This window comes from Cebus imitator, unplaced genomic scaffold, assembly GCF_001604975.1.
Source record: "Cebus imitator isolate Cc_AM_T3 unplaced genomic scaffold, Cebus_imitator-1.0 Scaffold765, whole genome shotgun sequence".
NCBI classification, from domain to species: domain Eukaryota; kingdom Metazoa; phylum Chordata; class Mammalia; order Primates; family Cebidae; genus Cebus; species Cebus imitator.
Window position 1 is genome coordinate 409,551 of NW_016108080.1, and position 14,241 is coordinate 423,791.

General features: G+C 38.4%; 1 protein-coding gene across 1 annotated transcript in view; it reads right to left on the reverse strand.

The window, feature by feature from the left end:
- Window positions 1–14,241, reverse strand: part of LOC108297035 (ceramide synthase 6-like) — a 158,290-nt gene that overhangs the window by 98,866 nt on the left and 45,183 nt on the right. The window lies entirely within an intron of this gene.

The following is a 14,241-nucleotide window of genomic DNA, read 5'->3' on the forward strand; positions in this document are numbered from 1 at the left end:
CATATCCATCAATAACAAATTCCCTTGGGAGGCATCTGTGGCTGTTCATACCCTGAGCAAACCTGATCCTGGCTCCAGGATAGGAGCCAGAAGCACTGGTGGAGGTCAAGCCTTCACTGGCATTTTGACCATAATAATTGAGTGCAATTTATTCTATGATTTTTTTTTAAAGAGAAGGGTGAAGCAGTGTCTTTAAGTGTCAGTAAATCTGCTCTTTCATTCAGTTTCTTCTTTTATTGGCTGCATTATAGAGGTTTCATTGTGAACAGAAGTCACAAAAACATAAGGTCTGATACCTTACCATCTGCAATAATCATGTCAGTGCAAACCTAAAAAGATAGAGATTTTGAAACAAGGACCAGAGAAAAGGATATCTGATTAACCAGGAAAGTGGTCACTGGTTAAACAGAAACATAAATACACATACATAAACATATATGTTTTTCCCTCCAAGAATCAGTAAGTATCTGCAGCTGAATAAACAGTAGTTTCTTTGAATTAATAACTATTTTAACAAAAGAACATGAATCATAAAACATATGAAAGACATTTTGTTGCCTCATCAAAAACGTAAAAGGTATGTGGGTATTTACTCGAAGTCAGCATCTTGAAGCAAATTTCATTTTTTGCCATTTCCATGAAAACTCTTACCTAGCATTCACAAAGCCCAGCTGATGCAATTAAAGTCAAGGAATATATTTTAAGAGACATCTGTTCTCTATCTAGTTGGACTATGTTTAAAAATACCAAAACCCCAGTTTCTTAAACTACTCTGACACTACTTTCATTAAAACTAATCTGAGAAAACACTCCCTGAGTTACATTTAAACCTTATACCTTTTGCTTACATTGAGGATTTACTGTAGGAAACAAACATAAGAAAAATGCTTTCACGCATTTATACTGGAGATGTTCACCCTAAGTCCAATGCATAGGTTCCATGGGACATTTTTGCTTCAAAATTTAGTCCAAGGCAGGAGGAAATACTTCTTTTCTGTGAATACTTAGCATAGTTCTTCGTGCCAAGTGAGAGTTAAGTTCCTGCATGGTTATTAATACCTTTCCACCCTGGTTTTGAGAAGCTGAGATCTAATTCTAAAGCTCAGTCATAGCAACTGTGATCTGTGATTGCCTCTCAACATCTTTGCTTATTTCTCTTTCCACGTCTATTTCTAAATTTTCAATATCCATATTAATTTGTTATATAAATGTTGAAGATTCTTTTAAGAAACAATTGTGTAATTCAAATGAATGTAAATCAAGTTGAGATGGTAATCTACCATTTTAATTTAATACACATTATAAAATAACTCAGAATACAAAGAAATATTTCAAATTTTGTGAGTTTACAAAGATATAAATAAAGTGTTTGGGATAAAGAATGAAGCCAGAAGTCTCTCAGCCTAAAGAAAGTCTTCGTTAGTGGTGAGCAGCTGAGAGCACTCCCTGAATACAAGAGGTGCCCTTTCCTCCTTTCCTGGGACAGTAGACGTATGACTATAAATCTACCAGGCACAGCAGTAACCCCTCCCTAGAGGCCTGCCGCATACACATTAGCCTTGAAAGCTCTCCTGATGCGGAAATGTAATTTGGACTTGACCCCATGGCATTACATAAAGACAGCCTTTCATTGATCAGACTTTGAAAAGGATGCTAGTCCTCTAGTCCTGGTCTAGCATGTTTCTTCACCACATTCATTTGGCAATCAATTTAGTCAGTAACTTTCCTATCTATGAAGTATTCATACAAAGAAAGAGTTTTTTGGAGATGCGCACTGAGGTCACAGGATTTCTAAGAAGGTTCTATCAAAGAAACAAGAAGAAAAATGTAAGTGGCATTTCCTTGGCTTCTTAACCCTTTCAGCCAATAGTTCTCAACTTCTGCTTCTGTTCAGCTGAGGGGCTCCACACATCTAACAGTCACCATGGCACACTATGCTGTGGTTCTCAAGAGTCTGTGGATATGGTGCTTGAAAAACCATTTCTCCCATTTGCTCTGATGTGGACTCTCCTCTACACCCAGCAAGAATAATTGCAAATAGAAGAGACCAATCAATTCCATGTTTAGAACAGGAATTAGGGAGAAAGAGACCAGGTATAGAAAAGACAAATGAAAATGAGGTAGAAAGAAAGACCTAGAGGGAGGGAAATAGTGAGAATGTCAACACATGGGGAGAGAGATGTGCAGATCAATGCAGAATTTGAGAATGACGCCAATGAGAGTGGCTATTAAGAAGCACAAAATTAGTCAAAAAACATTTTAGAGAAATAATTGATAACATAAGACAAAGGATTACTATTTCTAATATGTAAAGAGCTCATAAAAAGTGTTTAAAACATTTAAATATCCAATGAGAAAAATGGGCAGAAGATACAAACAGGCAACACATCAAACAAAAATATATGACCAAAAGCACATATAAAAATGACAGATTAAAACTAGACAGAATTTTTTTATCTGAGAGTCTGGCAAACATTTAAAAAGGTTTATACCCAAAGGTCACGTATGCACTTACAGGAAAACCAATACTCTGCAAACTGGAATAACCTTTCTAAAGGGTAATTTGGTAACATATATCAAGAGTCTTTAAAATGTACATATCTTTGACCCAGCATTTATTGTAAAAAATGAATTAACTAGCCCCATATCTAAAGGTATTAATACAGAGATATCTATTATAATTCTTTTTACAATAAAAATTAAAAACATATCCTTGACCCAGCATTTATTATTTAAAAATAATTAACTAGACCCATATGTAAAGACATTTATACATAGATATTCATTATAATTCTTTTTATAACAAAATTAAAATAAATCAGATTGTTCAATAATATAGGGTTGACATTTTCTTAATTTGGGCTTCTCCAGAAACAGACACTGAGTTAAAGACCTGGATGCAGACTGCTGTGGAGAAAGTAAGCTAGATGGAGGAGAAAATCCAATATAATTTTCAGGAATGAGCTGGTTACTGCTGTAGGCAACTGGATTTCAACTCCAGTGGGAACCCCCGCAGAACCACATAGCATGGATCTTCCAAGTGTCTCAGCATGGGACAGGGATGCTGCAGCATTTATCCACCAACTCCCACCCCACATTGTGAGAGTTGTAGTATCGACTCCCCCATTTTTCTAGGTTGTATCTTTGTGTGTCTAGGTGACCTTTGGGGCTCTGGAGAAAGAGCAGAAATATGGCCCAGCTTGTATGTCGTGTGGCATAGTGTAAAGGGTGCATGCAACTTCTCACTGCCACTGTGCTAAAACTGGATGAGCTATGGAAATGTAACAGGCACATTCATATTTTAAGAACAGGTTACAAGCAGGGTATACAGTGTACTTATGTTTAAAGTAGATATATTTAGACACACATACTAAAAATGCCTGGCAATGTATTTACCCAAAATTACTTAGTGGAAATCTCTGAGTAACAATTACTTCAGGGTATTTTTAATTTTTTCTTATGTTCATATATTACTATTAAATTACATATTGCCATAGCTATAATTTTTCTTCAATGAACAAGTCTTATCTGGATAATAAGCCAAGTTTATGTAGTTTTAACAGGTCTTATTTCTAAAAACACACTGACAAACCAAAAATAGAACTACCATATGATCCAGCCACCCAACTACTAGGTATATAGCCAAAGGAAAGAAAATCAGTATGTCAAAGAGGTATCTGTATTTCCATGTTTACTGCAGCACTGTTCACAATAGCCAAGATATGGAATCAACAGATGAACAGATTTTAAAAATGGTACATATGCACAATGAAATACTATTGAGTCATATAAAAGAATGAAATCCTGCCATTTGTAGCAATATGAATGAGTTTGGAGGATATTACTTTAAGTGAAATAAACCAGGCACAGAAAGACAAGTACCTCAGGTTCTCACTCATATGCAGAAGCTAAAAAAGTTGATCTTAGAAGTATAGAGTAGAATAGTGGTTACTAGGGGATGGGAAGAGTAGGGGGAAGCGGTTAGCCAGAAGCTGGCTATCGGATACGAAATATATCTTGAGAGGAAGAATAACTCCTAGTGCTCTACAGCATTGTCAGGGACCTATAACTAACAACAATTTACTGCGTATTTAAAAATACCTGGAAGAGTGGTTTTGAATGCTCCCAACACAAATAAATAATAAATGTCTGAGGTGATAGATGCGCTAATTGCCCTAGTTTCATCTTTATCCCTTGTATACATGTACTGACATTGTACCCCATAAACATGTAAAATTATGTGTCAATTACAAATAATAAAAGCAAGAGAATAAGAATAGTTTTTAAAAAAACATATTTGCTCTTATTTATGAACATTAATAGTATCATAATACATTGCCACCCTCAAATTATTCAATAATTCTAATTAACTTTAAAAGCTAGCACAGGATATAGCTTCCTTTGGAGTATTTATATGTTGACAGTGATATTTCAAGTGCAAACAAATCATTAATAATTCTAAATTCCCAATTAAGAGACAGTAAAATGAGAGAAATAAGAGGAGCAAATAACATAGAATAAAACCTTGCACTCATTACTGTGATAATTAGCCATTCTGCCACCCACCCAACTTGCTTCCACCTTCCAAGATCCCCATCAATCTCTTCCTTACTACTTCTCAACCCATTTGCCCAGGCCTTAAAATCCATTTGTGCTATTACTGCACGCTTCTCATTCACACATTGTTTCAAGTATTAACTGAGTATCTACCATGCACCAGGCACTCTGCTGGACATGAAGATGCAATGGACAAGCTCTCCATTCTTAGGGAACTTACCATCTCCTGGGCAACCAAAACAATTACATTACATGCTACAGCAGGAATAAATACAAGTGGCTTATAAGGACATAGAACATAAAAAGACACTTAGTCCACTTTGTGCTGCTATAACAGAATACCACAGACTGAGTAGTTTAGAAAGAACAGAAATGTATTCCTCATAGTTCTGGAGGCTTTTAGTCCAAGATCAAGGCACTGGCATTTGGTCTAGTGAGAGCCTCCTTGCAGCACCTTCACATGACAGAATGCTGAAGGAGGGCAAGCTACCCAAAGGTTGTGTGAAGCCTCTTTCATATGGATCTAAATCCCACTAAGGAGGAAGGAGCCCTCATGGCCTAATGTCTTCTTGCAGGCCCCATCTCTTAATATTATCACATGGCAACACCTGAACTCTGGAGGGGACACATTCAAATCACAGCAGCCTTGGAGGGTGGGGTGGGAGGGGAAGGCTCCATGAGGAGGGGCCCGGTAGTTAAAAGACAGAGACAAACAGAAGGTAGTCAGTGAGCAGATGGAGGCAGGGAACTACCAGATGGAGGGAAGAACCTGTACTTTCTTATAGCTCATGGACCAAGTCATATCTCCAACATCATCGTTTTTCCTGATCATCCCTTTCCTTGCTCTCCAGAGAAGAAAAGTTCAAATGCCTCCTCTCTCCATTTCCAACTGAGAAGGTGAGGTGCCTGTGCTTGGCTTTCTAGGCTCCTGCTTGCTTTGCAGACAACTGTGGCTGTGCATGACTAAGTCCACTCTTCCCAGCCAGCATCCCTTGCCCTCCCCAGGCCAACTCCCTTGTGTTCTATTTATTCCTATCTCCTCGCCAGCCAGAACTACTCAGACCCCTCTGTCTTTCTGCTTCCTGCCCAATCTTCCAGGCTCTAGTTTGCTGGCTTTCTGCTTCCAAGAATGATTTCAAGCATTTGCGGGTCTTCCTCTTCAAAGAACTCCAGACTCTGAAAATGCTGTAGCTCATAAATTAATTCCAATATTTACGAAGTGCCTATCATGCTTCCCTGTGGTTTAATGCTCTTTGGTATTGATTTTCCCAATCAATCATCAATGTGTAAAAAGATTTCTAAGCACATAGGAGGCTGCAGGTTACCGGATATTGCTCATAAATAAGAACGATGTGGATCAGTACAGAGGGGCAAGCAATGAAAGAGTAAACTAATAGTTATTGGCCCCCTCCTTGCTGTCAGGCACAATAGAAGACCCACCTGTAGTTTCAGGCATTGCTGTATGAGATGCTCATGGTAAACCTCACAAACACTACAAAGAGAATTGACAGCGGTGGCCACGGACCTGAATCCAAGCCTCTCTGAACCATGTCCTATCTGTGTATGAGCAAGGTACTAATCTCCCTGAACAATACTTTCAAATAAACTGTTTTTCATGACTAAGATACAGTTTTGTCAAACAGAAAAATAGATTATGAGTGGAAGCCACAGATGAGAAAGAAGAGATGGGGAATTCTATTTTAACATTCCCTAATAGACACGTCTGGATATACATAGAGTCTCTTTATTTTTATTTTTTAATTGGCACGTTGTAATTGTACATACTTATGTAGTACAATTTGATGTTTTAACACATGTGGCTACTGGATAATGACGAAATTAGGGTAGTTCACATATCCATTACCTCATGCACATAATCGTTTCTTTGTAGTAGATCATTCAAAAGCCTCTCTTCTATTTTGTAATACACAGTATCCCAGTGTTAAGCATAGCTGCCCTGCTTTGCAATAGAGCACCAGAACTTATTCCCCCTATCTAACTGTAAATTTCTACCTGTTGCCAAAGCTCTCCCCATCCTCCCCTCCCCAGTCTCTGGTAACTACTGTTTTACTCTCTGCTTCTATGATAAAATAGATCCCAAATGAATAAGATCATACAATATTTGTCTTTTGTAGTCTTTTGTATTTGGCTTATTTCACTTAATATGATGTCCTCCAGGTTTATCCACATGGTTGTTACAAATGGCAGGATTTCATTCTTTTTCATGACCAAATAGTATTCCATTGTGGATATATGCCACATTTTCTTTATCCATTCATTCAATGGACACTGAAGTTAGTTCCACGTTTTGGCTATTTTGAATGTTGCTGCCATAAACATGGGAGTACAGATATCTCTCTGACATACTGATTTCCTTCCCTTTGAATATATACTCAGTAGTAGGATTGCTGGATCACAGCATCTCTACTTTTAATCCTATGAAAACATGAATTATTCCAAGGAGCTGGGATACAGGCTGTTGTTCCAATTAGTGACTAATACAAAGGTCTGCCTAAAGAGCCTATGTGTTCCTCCCAGGGATTTACAAGGGCTTCTGGAGCCACACCACCTCCTCAAGGCTCCCAACCCCCACCAGGAATGGAGGGCTGGTAACAAAAGCCCACCTCTGGGCTCCCAACCCCCACCAGGAATGGAAGGCTGGTAACATGGTATAATTACCATGTAAAGACAGGTCTTCTCTTTCCTGTATTGAACAATTACTCAGGGCAGAAAGAAACATATTATGAAGGTAGAGGACACGTGAAAATAAGTCAACGGACTTAAAACAATAAACCAAAATCTTGTTCTTCTTTTGTTCCAAGATAATGGGTTTTTCTTTTTTTTTTTTTTTTTTTTTTAGACGGAGTTTCACTCTTGTTACCCAGGCTGGAGTGCAATGGCACGATCTCGGCTCACCGCAACCTCCGCCTCCTGGGTTCAGGCAATTCTCCTGCCTCAGCCTCCTGAGTAGCTGGGATTACAGGCACGCGCCACCATGCCCAGCTAATTTTTTTTTTTTTTTTGTATTTTTAGTACAGACGGAGTTTCACCATGTTGACCAGGATGGTCTCGATCTCTTGACCTCGTGATCCACCCGCCTCGGCCTCCCAAGGTGCTGGGATTACAGGCTTGAGCCACCATGCCTGGCCGGTAATGGGTTTTTCAGCTGGAGTCTGACGATCCAGCCAGACAGTGCTTCTCAGCCCCCTTGCAGTAGGAAGCAGGCGTGCTTCCTCCACATTTCCCTTTGCAGCCAGCAGGAGCTCAGAAGAGGCAAGACTCTAGCTCCCACTAGGCCTGACAGTGCCTCATGCAGTGGTTTGTGAAGGGCCATCTGCAGAGTTTTCAGGGCCCCTGAGACGGTTTCAGGAAGCTATGAAGTCAAAACTATCTTCATAACAATAGTAAGTGCCTTTGTCACTGTGTTGATATTTGTACTTGATGGCAAAAAAGCAATGGTGCCGCCACACTGTCTTCCACAATGGTTGAACTAATTTACACTCCCACTAACAGTATAACAGCATTCCTATTTCTCCACACTCTCTCCAGCATCTGTTGTTTCTTGACGTTTTAATGATCGCCATTCTAACTGGTGTGCAATTGTATCTCATTGTGGTTTTGATCTGCATTTCTCTAATGACCAGTGATGATAAGCTTTTTTTCATGTTTGTTGGCCTCATAAATTTCTTCTTTTGAAAAGTGTCTGTTAATATCCTTTGCTCATTTTCTATTGGGGCTGTTTGTTTTTTTCTTGTAAATATGCCCAAAATATTATAAATCATTCTACTATAAAGACACATGCATACATATGTTTATTGCAGCACTATTTACAATAGCAAAGACTTGGAACCAACCCAAATGCCTATCAATGATAGACTGGATAAAGAAAATGTGACACATTTACACCATGGAATACTATGCAGCTATAAAAATGAATGACTTCATGTCTTTTGCAGGGACATGGATGAAGCTGGAAACCATCATTCTCTGCAAACTGACACAGGAACAGAAAAGCAAACACCACATGTTCTCACTCATAACTGGGAGTTGAACAATGAGAACATATAGGCACAGGTAGGGGAACATGACACACCAGGGCCTGTCAGGGGGTGGGGAGATAGGGGAAGGACTGCATTAAGAGAAATATCTAATGTAGATGACAGGTCAACAGGTGCAGCAAACCACCATGGCACATGTAACAAACCTGCATGTTCTGCACATGTATCCTAGAACTTAAAGTCTAATAAAAAAAAATTCTCCAAAAAAAAAAAAACTGCTGGAGGTTTAGCAGGAAACAAGACAGTAGCACCAAACACTACTTGTGGATACCGTCTTCTTCACCAGCAGTCACGATTAGAAGGAAAAAGTTTCAACGAAGAATATCCTTGATGAAGCAGTAAAAGTCATTAACTTCATTAAACTTCTACCCTCAAGTAAACATCCAGATGATGGATGAGAAGTATACATGCAGCATTTCTGGGGCATAAAGAGGGAGGACACTTAGGTGATTCTTGTTTCAGCTGCAGGCTGAACTAGGCACTTTTTCATGGACTTTTTGATACAAAAGTATGACTGACAAGGTATGGTTATTCTGAATTGAGTACTTGTAGACATTTTCTCAAAAATGGACAAAGAGAGCCTGCCACTTCAAGAAAATCAAATGACAGTATGTGTTGCAAATAGTAAAATTCAAGCTTTTAAGTGAATATTATTAGGATTTTGGAAAACATGTATAGGCCACCACGAACCTTACCTCTTCCCAATAGCTAAAATTTTTCTGAGGGGATCAGTGAAAACATTAACAAATGTGGGTTTTTAATGTTCCATAATGACATGTGTAAATACTTCTAAGCTCTCTGTACCTCAGCGGACCAGTAATTTCCAAATGACCAATGCATGCTAAAAAACCATGTGTGGGTAAAACAGCCATTCAAAGGAAGAGATAGATTAATAGATGTTAACATTAACTGTGTATAAAAAGTCCAATGACATTTTTAAAAAAACATCTTGTTGAGTTTTGCTATAGTATCAAGGAAGAATATTTACAGTTTTCTGGAAAATACTATTAAGGTACATCTACCTTTCCCAATGACATATCTTTAAGTTCAGATTTTCTTCATATACTTCAACCAAAATAATATATCACAAAAGAATGAATTTAGAAACAGGAATGAGAATCCACCTCTCTTCTACTAAACCATATATTAAGGAGAACTGCAAAAATCTCTAATTTTTTTGTTTTAGAAAATAGTTATTTTTCTCCAAATGTCATTTATGTTATCTTGTAAAGCATTTATTATTTTTTGTTTGTTTGTTTTGTTGTTTTGTTTTGAGACAGGGTCTCACTCTGTCACTCTGGCTGGAATGCAGTGGCATGATCTTGGCTCACTGCAGCCTTGACCCCAGGGCTCAAGCCGTCCTCCTGCCTCAGCCCCCCAAGTAGCTGAAACTACAGGTGCACACCACCATGCCCAGCTAATTTTTTGGGGTTTTGGAGAGGCAGGGTTTCACCATGTTGCCCAGGCTGATCTTAAACTCGTGAGCTCAGGTGATCTACCTGCCTCAGCCTCCCAAACTGCTGGGATTACAGGCATGAGCCATCATGCCCGGTCTATTGTTGTTATGTTTAAATAAGGTAATGTAGGCCAGGTGCAGTGGCTGATGCCTGTAATCCTAGCACTTTGGGAGGCTGAGGCGGATGGATCACAAGGTCAGGAGATTGACACCATCTGGCCAACATGGGGAAACCCCATCTCTACTAAAATACAAAAAATTGGCTGGGCATGGTGGCATGTGCCTATAGTCTCAGCTACTTGGGAGGTTGCAATCACCTGAACCCAGGAGGCAAAGGTTGCAGTGAGCCAGTATACTTCCAACCTGGCAATAGAGTGAGACTCTGTCTCAAAACAATAATAATAATAATAATAATAATGTAATATAAATTCTTCAACTTCAATTACTTACACAATAAATACCAATAGATATGACAAATAGCTAATACCAATAACATAAACAAAAACTCTTTAAGATCCTATGTAATTGTTGCAATGGTAAAAGGTTCCTGCTACCAGAAAGTCTGATAATGACTGCCCCAAGGATGGCAAATCAACAAAAAGAAAATAACCCGTCTCTGAATATCAGGTGGAGCAGAGCTGTTCTGCTGGCCTGGGCCATTCAGAGTGGGGCTGTGACATGAGGCAGAAATGCATTTCTCTGTCCTTTAAGCCACTGTGCCAGTAAGTTTCTTTGCTACATTACTGATTCATCCTGAACAATTCAAGGCACATATGGGAAGAACTCCAATTCTCAACATGTAAGCTCCTTCAAATATATATGCCAAATAAATAATATTCAGAATGTGCAATGTCACATCAATAGTATCCAATACCCAATTAATGTACACCTTCCTCCAAACTTGATAGCCAAAAGCCAAAATTAGTATCAAGAAGCCAAAAACCAGCCAAATCACATTGAATGTGGGAACACTCTTTTTGTTAAGGTTAGCAATATAGAAGTTTAATTAGACAATCCTTAGCTGTGGAAGAGGAAAAGGGATGGCCTTTGAGATAATACAGCCTAATCAACCTTCAAGATTTTCACAAGTCATCAATTTTCAAAAATAAATTTACTTTGAGTTAATGCCTATTTTAAAAAATCATCTTCCTGAGGATACTTTGAAGCAATTATACAGGAAAAGGTTGAAAAGCCAACTCTCTCTCTCTTAAAGATCAGGCACTCTCAGCTGGACTTTTCTTGCATATGAAATTTGAATTGCTTTTTAAAATGTTATCTTATCATCATGCCTGGTTACCACATCTGAAAACCTACAAGTAACAGGTCACAGTATATGAATCATGACTCCAAACATGTTAAGCATAAACAGTTCTCTATTTCCCAAACTCATATCCTAGGAGACACTCCCAATCATCTTCTGTCTAGAAATGATCACGTATGGCCATGGAAGACATATACATGAGTGCATTTATTAAAAGAAAAAATGTGCTGTCATTATTTGAGAATGCTGCAGGAAAACACAAAATTTAGACATTTGCAAAGCAGCCAAATACTGGTAACATTAAATTATTTAAGCAGTGAACACCTCTTTTATCAACAGCAGAGGAATCCAGAGTAGAGAGATAAAAGTTCCTTAATTTCCCAATCCCTGCAATTACTGAAAAAGCAGGGAATAGGGAGGAACAAAGCAGAATGGACACAGGAGCCCCACTCTCAGGCCTTAGTCTGCCATTACCAGCTAGGTGACACTGGGTAAGCCAATTCTATCAGGCTTGCTCATGTATAAAATTAGAAGCTGGACCAAATAATTTCTAGAATTATTTCAAGCCCTAAATTTCGCCACCTTTTTTCTCCCAAAAGACAAATCCTGGTTTGTCATGCTGACCATGGTGCTGACCAACCCCATGAATGGAAACTCAACATCACTGGGAGACCTCCCTTTTCCTTCTTTATGTAATAACCCGATTTACCCAGTGTAATTGAGACTTTCTGAATCACTGACAATATTACACCACTTTTATTAAACACAATCAGGGCATTATTAGTAATCAGGACAATAAAAAGCTCATTTTGTGCAATTTTGTAATGTTTGAGTAAAACTCATAAAGCGAGTAATGGCTTCTCAATGTGTCCACTGTCTGTGAGGCTCCAGTCTCATATTAAGTTTGGTATTAAAATTAAAATTTTCTGAATTAAACACTTTTGAAAATTTGATGATAATAATTTAGGAAATTAATACCCACCCTCTTTTCTTCATAGCTACTTTCATATATTAGAATTCAGAAGGAAATCATAATTTGGTTTATCATTACTCAATAGTAATAAGACAGATGATCAAAGTATATCCTTCAAATAAATGGCACATCCTGATTTATTATTTATCTCCTAATTTAGGATGGAGAAATTATCCTTTGAGTTGCTCAGTTAATTACAAAGAAGGAATTGATCTCCAGGCAATTGTGTTTTGATAATCAGTTTCTGATTTTAATCAAGCTTGTTTTGCTGTTTTCCCAGCTTCTCATCTTCTAAAATTGTATAATCATTTTTGGGGGGAGGAGTTGCAAGATACAAGTAGGACAGATTAATGCAATTGAACTGTATCAAGAGACTCAACCAGCAATACAGAAAAGATTTGCTGAATATAAGTGAAAGCTTTCTGAATGAATCAAGAGAGTGCTTAAAAACAATGACACAGAAAGCCTTGGTGATTAATGAAACTAGGATGATATAGAAAATGTGATCTCAAGTTATCTCTCCATTTACTTGGAAACAAAAACTAGACGGCCAAGTAGCCACAGTCTACCACTGACCAGCCTATATCTATGCAAGTAGAATACACTAAGTAGAACTAGGCCCCTCTTTCTCTTCTGTTGTATTTTTGGAATGCTTTTTTGATTTGTTTACCCCAACACCTAATGAACTTCTGACTTCACCGACGTCTATAATATTGGCCCAACGATGTTTACATTCTTGTAGTTAGGCTCATACTCTCATGGGGTTTTACTTCTTGCTTGGCAAATACCTGATGCTTCAGGTACATATACTATCAATTTCAGAACTGGCCTGTGTAGACAATTGAAAAACAAGATTATTACTGTACTAGAAACTGGCAATGTTGGAAAAGGACATGAAGTTGAAACAAGCTGGAGACATCAGCCTCTAGGCCAAGGTATACAAATTACTTCGTAACTTCACTATACTTCCAAGGGCTATGACTCAGAATGTATGTATGAGGCAACCATTAAATGGTAAACAGCCAAGACAATGACACTGCACTCACTCCAACTGAAACAACTTTAGTAAGTGAGCTGAGAGGACACACTATTCCATCAACTTTGAGAAGTATTATCTAGAAAACTTATATGAAGCTATGGTGTAATTCCACTTAAAAGATGCATTGAGTTAAACGACAATGCTATTTAAGACCTTCAACTAGCGTTTCTAAGATTATCTACTTGAAGGTGTTTTGCCACCGTAAAAATATTTTCAACTGTATAGAAATAACCCAGTTTGGAGTGCTTAAAGTGCTAGTCACCAATTCAATAAATACATATTTTATAATGTAAACTCGGTACAAATGTATTAATTTAGCTTCTGAGTCTAGGATATACATCCTCAAAGAATGGCCCCATTTTCATATATCATGAGTTACCAACAGAAATAACAGACATACTTTACCTAACAGTATAATAGAACTGTATTATACGTAGCTATTGTGCCAGCAATCAAAATTTAATCAAACATAGAAATAAATCCACTCAGGGCCAGGTACAATGGCTCATGCCTGTGATCCCAGCACTTTGAGAGGCTGAAGCGGGCGGATCACAAGGTTGGGAGTTTGAGACCAGCCTGACCAATATGATGAAACCTTGTCTCTACTAAAAATACAAAAATTAGCCAGGTGTGGTGGTGTGCTCCTGTAATCCCAGCTACTCAGGAGGCTGAGGTAGGAGAATCGCTTGAACCCAGCAGGCAGAGGTTGCAGTGGGCCAAGATCGTGCCATTGCACTCCAGCCTGGGCAACAGAGCGAGATCAAAGAAAAGAAAAAGAAAGAGGAAAGAAAAGAAAAGGAAAGGAAAAGAAAAAGGAAAGGAAAACAAAAAGAAAAGAAAGGAAAGAGAGGAAGAAGGGAAGGGAGGGAAGGGGAGAGGAGGGGAGGGAGGTAGGGG